Below are 12,990 nucleotides of genomic sequence, written 5' to 3' on the forward strand. Positions count from 1 at the left end.
ACACCTGGTTGAATAAGTTTGGGGTATTTTACTGTGACGGTTAATTTTAATGTACCAAATTGACTGGGCTAAGAGATGCCCAAATAGTTGGTAAAACATTATTTCTGGCTGTGTCTGTTAGGGTGTTTCTGGAAAGGTTGGCATTTGAATTGTAGACTGAGTAAAGAAGATCATTCTCACCAATGTGTGTGGATATCATCTAATCTGTTGGGGTCCCAAATTGGACAAAAAGGCAAAGGATGGAAGAATTTGCTCCATTTGATCTAGGACATCCATTTTTTCCTGTCCTAGGACATCCATGCTCCTGGCCCTTGGCACTTCTGGTTCTCAAGTTTTTAAACTTGGACTGAATTACACCACAGGCTTTCCTAGATCTCTAGCATGCAGAGGCAGATTATGGGACTTCTAAGCCTCTATAATCATGATAGCCAACGCCTATAATAAATCTCTCCCTCAACACATGTAGGAGTGCACAAGTGCATGTACACACATGAGCGCACACACACACGCACACACCTTTTTACTTTGGCCAGTCACAAGTCATATTGGAATATTAAAGGCTCTGCAGGGAAACAAAAGCAGCAACAAATAAACAGAAAACCAGCATTTCCCAAAATTAATGAATCATGAAAACACCATTTTTTAAAAAGAGAAAAACTTTCTACATCCCACTTTGGGACATCCTGATCCATCCAGTCTTCTAATAATCAGATAAGATCTGTGAGTTTGCTAGAGACACTGAAGTAGTTACTGCTAGAGCTCTGACTAGAATCCAAGTTCAATGTCTGGATGTTCTCATTTTTGTAAAAATATTCCAAGTTCTGAGTCTCCTGGCTTGGATCTCCATTATAAAGATAGATTTGGGAGAGTATCAGGACACACAAGAGCATAGCTATCTATCAGTTATGACTATATGAGTTGCTGGAGAGTTTTTCTCTCTCTAAGTAACCAATATGCACTGGGGCTTTCTTGTTATAAAATGTCTTGAAGAGTGAGAGTTTTATTTTTGTCTCATCTGTTTCTTTATCTGCATCTTGCATTTGTAGCAATCTAATAGTAGTTGCTGCTTTGTCCAAACAGGGTATTCTTTCAGAGGATGAAATTTTGATCTGATAGTTTATCAGAGTGATATGTTGCTTAATTGTGTTTTAATAAAGTCCAGGGAAGGAGCTAAAAATAGTTTATTCTTTATAAAAATGAAGGCATAACAGGAAGCTTACCACCTTCTTCTGTAACTCCAAAAACATTGCAGTGAACACAACTTGGATATCAATGGTCTGGCGGAGACAAGCTTGATGTTCACCAATCCTACCTCTTCTTGGAAACAAAAGAAGGCTACATTTTCCAACCTCATTTGAACTTAATTTAGGACCATGTAACTTGGTTCTGGCCAGTAGACGTGGGTTGAAGTGATTGTACTCAATTTCCAGTGTTGGTTCTAAAATCTCCTGTATAAACGTTTTCTTCCCTCTCTCTTTCTCTTCTTGGTGACCATGAAGGCCTTGTGTTAAAGATAGTGCCAATGCTGGTGGAAGTTTCTGAGTTGCCACTGGAGGAGAATCACCAAGAGATCTACCCAATCTGTACACTGTGGCTCAACAAGGAACAAACATTTGCAGTGTGAAACTATTGAGATTCCAGGGTCTATTGCTTACTTCAGTCTAGCCTAGTCTATTCTGATGAATACAAATAGCATGTCAGTGACTTTAATTTTCCCTAATGTATTTGAATATTGCCTATTGGAAAGAAGGATTGATTCCTTGAACTCTAAGCATTTGTATAGCACCTCACAAAGAGAGCTTCACATCTCTCTACTCTCCTCTGATCCTTCCAATACCCCCTATGGGGGAAAATCAGAAAAATTGTCATCATGCCCAATTTATAGGTTTAGGGGACTTAACTTAAAGAAGATTGTCCAAAATAACCTGGGGAGTGGGGTCAGTGTTTTATCTGAATTCCAAACTATGGCTTCCTGTCTTTAACTCCAGGGCTCACTCACCATACTCTCTCTGCAGACTGGCACGAAGTTAGCAGATGGCAAAGCCATCCAGGACATTCAAGATGGTTCATTTTATATTATCTATATTCTGAAGATAGGAGGAATTTGACTATCAAAATTTTAGAGCCAATGACATTTCCAAATTAAGAAAAACAAAATCCTTCTAACCATATTCTTATATTATTTTGCTTTCACTGCTAGCTATATGTTGTTTTTCTATGTTTTCCGTGGTTACTCAAGAGATTAAAAATAAGTAGTATTTTTTGTCTTATTTAAAGTCTAATATAAATTTGTACTTTTTGATTTCCTGGAAAATACAAGGGCCTTAGAACGCTTTTAATTCCCTTTACTCACTTCACTCCTTTGTGTTATTTCATTGAGTTTTAATTTATAATTCTAACTTATAAAATTAGAATTTTGTAAATATTAAAGCTCACAAAGCATTATTTTATTATTGTTTTATATAGTCAGTATTTATGTTGATTTGCCACATCTCTGCTTACATGCACTTCAATCAATATACTTTTCTTTCAGTCTGAAGTATATTTTTAGTATTTTCTATAGTGAAGATCTATTGTCAATGAAGTCTCTAAGTTTCATTTTTCTGAAATTATGTTTATTTTTCTTTTTTCTTTTTTTTTTTTAACTGGTATAGAATTTTAGGTTGACAGTTATTTTCTTTCAATCTTTGAAAATATCATTAAATTTTCTTCTAGTCTCATGACTTCTGTTGAGAAGTCAGCTGCAATTTCATTGCTGCTCCATTCAAGATAATATACATTTTTTCCTCTGACTACTTTTAAGTTTTTCAATTTTTCCTTGGATTTCTTGTCTATATAATTTCCTTTGTGTGTATGCTGATGGGGTTTGTAGTGCTTTTTGAATCTGTGTCTTGATGTCATTCATTGGTTTTGAAAAGTTCTTAGTCATTATTCCTTCAAATATTATTTCTGCCTATTATCTCTCTCTTCTCCCTCTAGTATTATGAAGTTTTAAAATATATATAGTGTGTGTATGTATGTATATATGCACACACACACATACGTATATATATACACACACAGAGACCTTTTGACAGTGCCTCATTTTGTCGTACTCTTTTTTCTACATTTTTAATTATTTTTCCCTTTGTGCTTTAGACTATATATTTTCTTTTGACTTAACTTCCAGTTTATTAATTCCCTCCTGTGCTCCATCTCATCTTCTGTTAACTCACTCATCTATTGTCTTCTAATTTCATCTTGCATTTATTGCATTTTTTCATCCTGGAATTTTCATTTGAATCTCTTTTACAGATTCTAGTTTTTTGCTGAAATAATCCATCTTGGCATCAAATTTTTTTAAATATATTGAAACTTTAGAGAGGATTTATATTTGCTTCTAATAGACTGTCGGATTAGGAGTAGGTTTTAAAAACTGCATCAGATTAAGCTAATTTGCATATGGTTTTTAGTATTTTTAAGCACTTCTTTAGTTACAGTTTGTCTTATTCTTGGGATAGGGTCTCTCAGATATCCCTAGAGCAAGCTTCTCCTCCTTGGCAGACCCTGAATTTAAATTTAAATGTAAAATACTCCAGTCATATAAGATTACTCTGTTTAGCATTTTTCCCTCTCAGCTACCATTTTATGACTAGCTTGACTAATTTTTATCCACTCAGGCACCTTTTTAGAATCATCAAATGCCTCTAGGGATTAAGTAGCACCAAATGCTACATTCATTTCTCTGGACTTTTCTTCTCTCTGGAGTGGTAATATCTCAAGTCTTGGTAGTTCTCGGATGTCTTCAGAAGGATTACTGTTTTTTTTTTGTTGTTGTTTGTTTGTTTGTTTTGATGGAGTCTTGCTCTGTACCCCAGGCTTGAGTGCAATGGCACGATCTTGGCTCACTGCAACCTCCGCCTCCTGGGTTCAAGCAATTCTCCTGCCTCAGCCTGCCGAGTACCTGGGACTACAGGCGCCTGCCACCACGCCTGGCTAATTTTTGTATTTTTAGTAGAGACAGAGTTTCACCATATTGGCCAGACTGGTCTCAAACTCCTGACCTTGTGATCTGCCTGCCTAGGCCTCCCCAAAAGTGCTGGGATTACAGGCATGAGCCACCGCGCCTGGCTGGATTATTGTTTTTAGCATGGATTTAATTGATAGAACTTTCTAGTTGTTCTCCATGGAACTGTTGGTCTGAAACAAACTAGTCCACTGTAGCCAGAAGCAGAATTCCCCTCCTAAGCACTTTCTGGTAAAATCTTTAGGCTTCTTTCATTCAGTCATTTGCTTTTGCAGAGTCTCTGGCTGCATTTAAATTTAAATGTGTATCTTCATGCAGAATTGAGCAGTTATGGCCCCAGAATAGAATTTCTGAATATTGGTATAATTGAGGGAATGTATCTGGGCTTTAAAACTACAGGAATATACCACGGTTCTGAAAAATGTTTCAGATCTTGGGAAACAAAATGAATTGAAGGGTAGGAGAGAGAAAATTATGAGCTCAGTATTGGAGTCTTGTACCAGCCTCTATCTGCCAGATGTTCTTCCATTTTCTACTTAGAAACCATTCCCCTATTTAGTCAAGGGGAGATGAGCTGCCTTTTTATTTGGTAAAGGAGATGGGAAACATACATTAAGAAGTATATCATTCTGGAATTTAAAGGGATGGGAAATGGAATAATAGGGGAAGGAAAGTTTTGCCTTGATGACTACCTTCTGGACATAGAAATTGAAGTGCGACAAGTAAGGCATTTTACTACAAATAAATGGTAGCACCACTTTCATAACAGTAGCAAATCTAAGGAAATAAAGCCTAGTTTACAAGGTCTATGAGAGCATGGATTTTGGCTACTATTTGAACAACTTACATCTAGTGCTAGCTTGGTAGATGTTCTAGAAGTACTTTTGTAAGAAACAGTGGTTGAAACTTAGAACCCTATAGTGTCTTTTTTTCTCTTTTTCTAAAGCTGGAATTAGGAACTCTGTATATCACCTAGTTTAACCCTCTTATTTTACCGGTGAAATAAGAGGTTGATATTTGTTGGTTCATATTTGTTGGGTTAAAAGCAGAGTAAGAACTGTAAACAAAAATACCAGAACCTGAAAAAGAAAAAACATTTGGAATTAGGCATTGTTACAAAGCTACAAGTGTAAAAATATGTACACTTACACTATATCTACAAACATATACAGAAATGCAAACCCACACCCATGCAAATAATTTCTTTTCTGGGTCACTCTGTCACCCAGGCTAGAGTACACTGGCATCATCATGGCTCACTGCAGCCTCAACCTCCTTGGCTCAGGTGATCCACCTACCTCAGCTGAGTAGCTGGGACTACAGACATGCACCGCCATGCCTGGCTAATTTTTTTGTACTTTTTGGAGAGATGAGGTTTCACCGTGTTGCCCAGGCTGGTCTTGAACTCCTGGACTCATGCAATCCACCTGCCTTGGTCTCCCAAAGTGTTGAGATTACAGGTGTGAGCCACTGCACCCAGTCTTATGCAAATTATTTTGACTAAGAAGCTGGATGAAGGGCAACTGAAAGTTATTGAAGGAAACTTTCAGTAAATCAACCAGGAAAAATAGTGAGCTACATCCTGTGGTATCCTGGGAAGATTACGGGAGCTGATTTTTCCACACTTTTTCTGCAGTGGGTTTGGGTACATTGGCTAAAGTGATTTAGTACAGGAAAACCTGTGTTTTCCTAGTGGATGATTGCCTTCCATTGTTTTGATAAAATAGTCTCTATCTCACCTTTCAAGGGAGAATCATCTGTTATCAACATCTGGCCATTGGCATTTAAGTGCACAGAAACTTGGGCTTAAAAAGAAGACTGTATTTAAGTCAAATGTCAAGTCTAATTTTTGAAATGGAAGCCCTCATTGCTGTCTGAAGTAATTATCAGAATGTGGATTTGAACAAAGTAATTTTATTTCAGCCAGTGCCCTATAAGTTGAGATCAGGAAGTGGGTTAAGACCGACTTTTTCTTTTTCTTTATTAGATTCTCTATGGAGAAAAAATAAAACCCCTCATTTAAAATCTGTATCAGATGATACTTTGCTGACATGTTATCTGCTGAAATCGAGGCAGCACCCTGGCTAACTTGGAGTGGAGCCGTTTGCAACAATTTAGAACATAGCTTGGGAATTAGCTATTCAGCAAGCCTACATTAAAATTAATTTGATAAAGTATACATTAACATTCTTGACACTTCTGTGAGCATAGATTTTAATAGATCAGTGTATGGGGGGCCTGGCCAGTAAAATAAAAACCTCCTCAACGAAATGGAGGGAGAAATTCACCACCTCACCCTCCCACACTGCAGGACTAAACCCTTCAGCTATCAGTACAGTACATCAAATTTAAGAGTCTTTAAATATTAAATATCAGTGTGCACCATGAAATGTAATAAACCCACTTTTCAAATAATGTTTCATTCTCCGACATCAAAATGTGTGAGGAGTTTTCTTTTAAATATACTGTAGAAGTTAATTAAGTTCACTCAAGTTTATTACACAGATTCACTAAGACTACATTAGGATATTTACGACCAACCCAGAATGCAACTCACTGAAACTTTTGATATGTTGATAAGTGATAAGGATGTCATTTGAGGTTTATTTTTTAATAATAATTTAATTGTCATTGTAAAATGCCTCATAGTTAGGACAGATTAAATTGCCACCAAAACCGTTACTAAAATTCATAACCTCTATAAATGTAAAGTGTTTTCTGCTGTGTCATAAATAACAACACTTGTTCCAGGAAAATGAGGTGCCTGAAATAAATTAAGAAAACCAAAACATATAAATGCATTAGATTGCAACAATTTCTTGTTGCTGATGGGAACACAGCTGAATGGAGCGGTAGATTCTTTTACTGAGTAAGGGTTACTTATGATCTCAATAAATCTTAGGTACTGGAGGATTTCTACTTTGGGTTTTGTGTTTTTTTTTTTTAACCTTTTTGGTACATTTGGAATATACTTCCTTTCCTGACTGAAGAGGAGCAGGAGAAAGAACCTGGGAAAATTAGAAGAAATTACATCACTAGCAAGGTGACCTTGTCCAAGTTCCATGGCCTTCTTGAGTTTCATGTTCTTTGTCTGCAAAATGGGGTCAGGTTTGCCAATTGTTTCGAAGACAGAAGACCGCACTGGGTTTTCTTGTGAAGTCCTTTCCTGTTCTAATAGCCACTAGACTTGTCTGAATAGTCACCTTCCCCGGGAAACATGTTTTGGTTTCTTAAGTAGACGTGAACCTTCTCTCTCTGCATTTCATGGAATGTCATTTATCATATGGCTGTTATTGCATGCTCAGAGGCTGGTTTTATTCATCAGGGCATGAACCACTCAAGGCCAGAGTCTGTGTGCTCATCTTTGTATCCCTGTACCCAACAGACTATGGGATACAGTAAGTGCATAATAGATCTTCGTGGGATAAATAGATCAATGTGTCATTTTGTATATTTGAAAAAGAATGTTTTTATATAGTTAAGGGGAATGCATGGTTTATATGAAAGAAACTGTCTTAAAAATTTAACTTTTGGCACCTGGCAGTTCAGTGTCAGGAACAAGGCTGGCTTGCTATTGGAATGAGCTGCTCAGGAATGTTTGGGGTAAAAGATTGAGCTGATAAATGTTTTAGACAGATGCTAGTTCTGTAGACAAATCAGCCAGTCCTTTTGTTCAATCTTTTATTCAGTTTTCTGAATGTTTTCTGCTGCTTCTATAATTTTTAAAAAAATTCTAATTAACACAGACAATGAATTACAGCTGCCATGGAACTCACGTAGAGAAGTAAACATGGGGACCATATGTAATTCATTGTCTGTGTTAATTAGAATTTTTTTAAAAATTATAGAAGCAGCAGAAAACATTCAGAAAACTGATCATCATAGGCATGGGTCATAGATTGAACTGGTACTCGCCCTGGCTAAGAAATATTACCTGGGCTGAATTCTGTGATTCAAAGAATTCCTGAGCTTTACATAGTGGGGAAAAAAGTCAACATTAAGGTGTAGGCTAAAAGATTTGGATTTCAGTCTTGACTAGGCCACATTCTTTCTCTGTGACCTTGAGTAAATCACTTTCTCTCTCTGGGCCTCAGTTTCCTTGCATGTAAAATGAAGGAGCTGTAATGATTTATACATTTTCTTCCATGTATCTCACATATACCATGACTCATCTTTGGAAGCCCAGATGGCTCTAAGAGATGGGAAAACTGTCAGATAAGACATGTGGAGAGTTGCAATTTCCATTTTTGGGAAAATGGAACACGAGGTCATCAAAGTTGGGAGGTGGAGATGACCTAGCGTTTCCACTTCCTCATAGCTGAGTTCTCATTGTTCTTTTGAAGTCAGAGCCAAACTAGAAAATGATTATAAACTTGCAAGACACCCAGGATAAAAGGAGACTGAACAAGAATGAGAAAGTTCAACTTCCTGGCCCTTACAGCCAATTACAGCACATACCCTCCAAGTTGGGTGTCCCCACTGTGTTTAACAACCCAGCAGGAAATACAGCCTTAAAGAGACTTCACAACTTCTCTCCTAGACATGAAATAAAACAAAAGAATCCTTATTAGTGGGTTGAAAACTTAGGGACAGTAACCAGGAAAAAATAATAAAGTTATAAAAGTTCTTTCCTTTTTAATAGAGTTTTGTGTTAGTACTGTAAATTAATATAAATGTCACTTTAAAAGAGAATACAGAATAAAATCCTAATAAAGTTGGATAGCACCACAGGGGTGGTCTGTAAATTGAGAGAATATCTGATTAGATTTCAAATGCTGCTTTTTAATTTGTGGGCCTTCTCTTCTCCCAGTTTATTAGATGTATTGTTTCAGCATGAGTTTCCTGGGCTAAAAGGGGCTGCATTCACTTCTAATTCTGTATTAACTAGTAGATCACAGGGATGATGTTTAGCATTTGTATAGGTTCTGCTTTTGTAAGTGTTTTGAATTGTTAGTCAATCCCTTTGAGAAAGTTAAGTGGAAGGATTGTCCAACAAATGACCAACAAAAGAATCTGGAGACCAGGGAGGTGAAGTAAACTGAGGTCATACAACAAATTGAAAGCCCCTCCAGTTCCTGCATGAGTCTGCCTGTGCTGGTGCAGCTTCTGGAAGGCAGAGAGCAACCCTCCCTTATGTTTATGTATTCTGCCTGACCAAGCATATGCACATCATGACCATGTAATAAATGCTGATAGATTCTAGGTTCTGCAAGCATTAGGTTATAAAAGCACATTTTATTGGGAACTCTTTAATAGAGGGAAGATTCACATAGACACCTTATACTTGAGACTTTGTTCATCATTCTCATTTATGTCTCATTAGGATCCTCCAAGAACTACGGGACTTGGGAGGGAATGTTCTTCATCATTAATGGAAAACATACCTGGCAGCAGAGCCAGAACATTAGACATCTAGTTCTGACTTAGCATGCACTTACCTGGGTGACCTTGGGCAAATCTCTTTTTTTGCACTGGTCCCCAGTTTCCTTATTCGGAAGAGCAGATTAGACTAGATTCAATATGTTTCACTCAGCACTGGTCCCATGAGATATTTCTTGATAAAAGTAGCCATCCTTACCATGGCTAAGTATGCTCAGATGAGAATGTGATCCATACCCATTCCTAAGAGATGTGCAGCACACTTCAGGTAAGAAAACCTGTGGAACTTCAAGTTATTCCTACCAAGATGTATGTGACTTCAATCCGTTTCTGAGAAATGTCCATTGACACCCTTTAGATACTTTGTGACGTACACTTTGGCAGCTGTTAGACAAGATGATCTCAAAGAGCTCTTTCAAATCTAATATTTATTGTTTATTCATGACTATTTATCTCATACAGATGAGAAAACCTGAACCCACAGAGAGGAAATAACCAAATTAACAAGACAGGTGAACTGGTGGTTACATCCCCTATATGGATTCCTTTTTTGGCAACATGTATCCTACAAACATTGCAAATTCACATGTCCCATCTATTCCATATGGCCACACTGACATTTAAAACTGTTCTCAAATGTCTAATAGGTCCCAAGCTTTCTTCAAGAGTCTTCACTGAGGAAGCCAATCCTGAAAAACAGAGTAGGATTAGGGAAGGATGATAGTTAAGATAAAATAGGAGGCAGCCCTTGTGTGTCCACAGCAGGCTTTTCTGACTGCCCCCACTGCCCTAGGTTGAGTTAGGGAGAGTTTTTGTGCACATATCTCTATTGGGACTCTTAATGCATTTTCTTTTTAAATTATGTTTGTGATTTCTTTCTGTTTTTTTTTTCTTTTTTGAGACAGAGTTTTGCTCTTGTCGCCCAGACTGGACTGCAATGACGTGATCTCAGCTCACTGCAACCTCTACCTCCCGGGTTCAAGAGATTCTCCTGCCTCAGCCTCCTGAGTAGCTGGGATTACAGGTATCCACCAGCACACCCAGATAATTTTTGTATTTTTAGTAGAGATGGGGTTTCACCATGTTGGCCAAGATGGTCTCAAACTCCTGACCTCAGGTGATCTACCTGCCTTGGCCTCCCAAAGTGTTGGGATTACAGGCGTGAGCCACCGCGCCCTGCCTAAAATTATGTGTTTTAAATATATATCTTCTTCTTTAGAAATCTCTTTGTAACTCAGCGTTCCTAACATAGTGCCTGGTACATAGTTGGTACTCAGCATCACTCTGAAACTGGAGAGTGAAACAGTGAATGAGTGAGCAAATGAATGAATAAATCAATGCTGACTGAAACAAAACATTTTAGAGCCATGTCTCCACTGTCACTGGTGTAATGGGAGAGGATTGAAGGAACTTAATCAGAGACTGTAAGCCCAAACTGACTGCTTTTACTTCTGGATCCCACAGTCTCCTGTTATTTTCAGTTTCATTTTAAACTTTACCTGGGGCCATATATTACCTTGGAGATCTCTTCCATTAACACAACACACTGATCCTAAGGACAGCCAAGGTCTCTTTCTTGGTGTATCTCCTTCTTTTCTAAGGAAGAATTTGTTTACATTTTTAAGTAATTAAAGAGATACAAAAAATATATCTGGTGGGATGACATTGTGTCAGAAAATAATACTAGGTACAGGGGATATGGGGATTTGTGAAGAAAACAGAGGAAGGAGAAGATGCTAGAATTCAGGACAAAACTGTCTGGTTTGGTGTTGGAGGTCAGAGAAGGATTTATGGAGGAAATGAAAACTAAACTGAGATCTGAAGAATACATAAGAGTTAGCAAGAAAAGAAAAGGATAAGTGAGTTGTTGCAGACAGAAGGAACAACAGGTTAAAAAGCCTGAACATGAGAAAAAAACAAGCTACGTTTGGAAAGCTGGAAGGTATTCTCTTCAGCTGGAGTAGATCATGTGAGGGAGGAGGTGTGAATGAGGTGGCTGAAGTTATAAGCATGAATGGATAACAAAATAAATTGCATTTTACACCTGAGTGCTCCTGTGGACAATGGGCTGGGAGAACCAGAGGGTTACAAGCAAGTATATGATGAGAACAGACTGGCGCCTCAGCACAAGGATAGGTTAAAGCAAAACAGAATTCAAGGAGCTTAATCAGGAGCTTCCCATGATCATTGAAGAAGTGCTTGCATCCCGGGCTAGGGTAGCAACAGTGGGAATAAGAAAACAGTTTGGCTTTGAGACTTTTTTAAGGAAGTTGAATCAAATTGGAAGCTGAATTAACCTGATGATGAATTAAATGTGAGAGATGAGTGAGAGAGATGAATTAAATATCATTCCCAGTTTTCTGGCCTGACAGCCAGGTGAAAATTGATAGATACCATTCATTGATATTGGAAAAACAGGAGGAGGAGCAGGTTTTTAATAATGTCAGGGATTTCATGAGTTGGGATCTCAGTTATATATTTTCTTTCTGATTCAAAACCATTTGTTAGTACTGTAACCAATTATTTTCTTAATTAATTTACCAGCCAGTATATAAAGCACACTATATAAAAAAGTTTAGGTTCCATAGATAGAAAACACCCCATTTATACAACTTTGAATCTATCTACAAGTTGATTGGCAGGATCTACCCAATTCAAGCAAAGCATCAGCAACATTTTGAAACAACTAACGGTTTGGTTCATCAAATTTTATAAGTGAGGTCACTTGCACCTTTGGGCAGTAGAATAAACAAAATAATAAAAATGCTTTAGAAAGTACTGGTGAGCAATTTGAATTTTATGTATTTTTGATGAGTTGGAAAAAGAGTGAAACAGGTTTTGCTTCAGCATGTTACCTTGCAACTGAAAGTGTTGGTTTTGGGGAGGAATTCCTTAACTTAAGTGAGTTATTTGAAATGCCTCTAGACAACTGTGACCAGAAGGCTAAAGTAACTTAGTAGGTGATGTAAGCTACTGTGGGGGAAATTTGGAATATTTGATTTGAAAAACAGAAGCTGTAGAGAGGGTGGGAATAACTGTTCAGAAGCACACAAGGGCTCTTGTGGGTAAGGCATGGTTGAGGTTTATAAATGGTCAAATGGAAAGATAATGGGTTTTAGAGTTGGACATGGTTGGCCTCTGCCTCAGGCATTAATTAATTGTATGAGCTTGGTGAGGCTTTCAACTGTCCCAAGTCCAGTCTTTTCATCTATAAAATGGAGATAATAATGCCTCCATTGCAAGGCTGAAAATAAGGAGAATGTGATCACTTGTCAATGTCCATAATTTTATAATTTTACTTCCTTAATCTGATTCATCTATCTTCTTATTTCTGACCACATTGCAACCATCCTTAGTCTGACATCTTACATCTATGATTCAATTCTACCCTACCTGTTCTCTTTGCCTCTTGTCTTGCTTTCTTCAACCACCATCTACATGGCTCAGAGAATGATTTTTCTAAATTCCAAATATAATCATATTTTCTACTGGTTAAAAATCATTCAACAGCTCCCCTTTAGCTGTACCATAAAGTCCAAACTCCAAACTCCTTAGTGCATTTTCCAAGTCCCTGGATGATGTGAGCCTCAAATTATTACTGAGAC

General features: G+C 37.6%; 1 long non-coding RNA gene across 1 annotated transcript in view; it reads left to right on the plus strand.

The window, feature by feature from the left end:
* The window catches only part of LOC134728522 (uncharacterized), a 203,669-nt gene extending 191,633 nt beyond the window's left edge, over positions 1-12,036 (plus strand). The window contains exon 4 of the long non-coding RNA XR_010109008.1: positions 10,291-12,036. This is a non-coding gene — a long non-coding RNA (uncharacterized LOC134728522). The remainder of the gene's footprint in view (positions 1-10,290) is intronic.
* The last annotated feature ends 954 nt before the right edge of the window (positions 12,037-12,990 follow it).

This window comes from Pan paniscus, chromosome 11 (assembly GCF_029289425.2).
Source record: "Pan paniscus chromosome 11, NHGRI_mPanPan1-v2.0_pri, whole genome shotgun sequence".
NCBI classification, from domain to species: domain Eukaryota; kingdom Metazoa; phylum Chordata; class Mammalia; order Primates; family Hominidae; genus Pan; species Pan paniscus.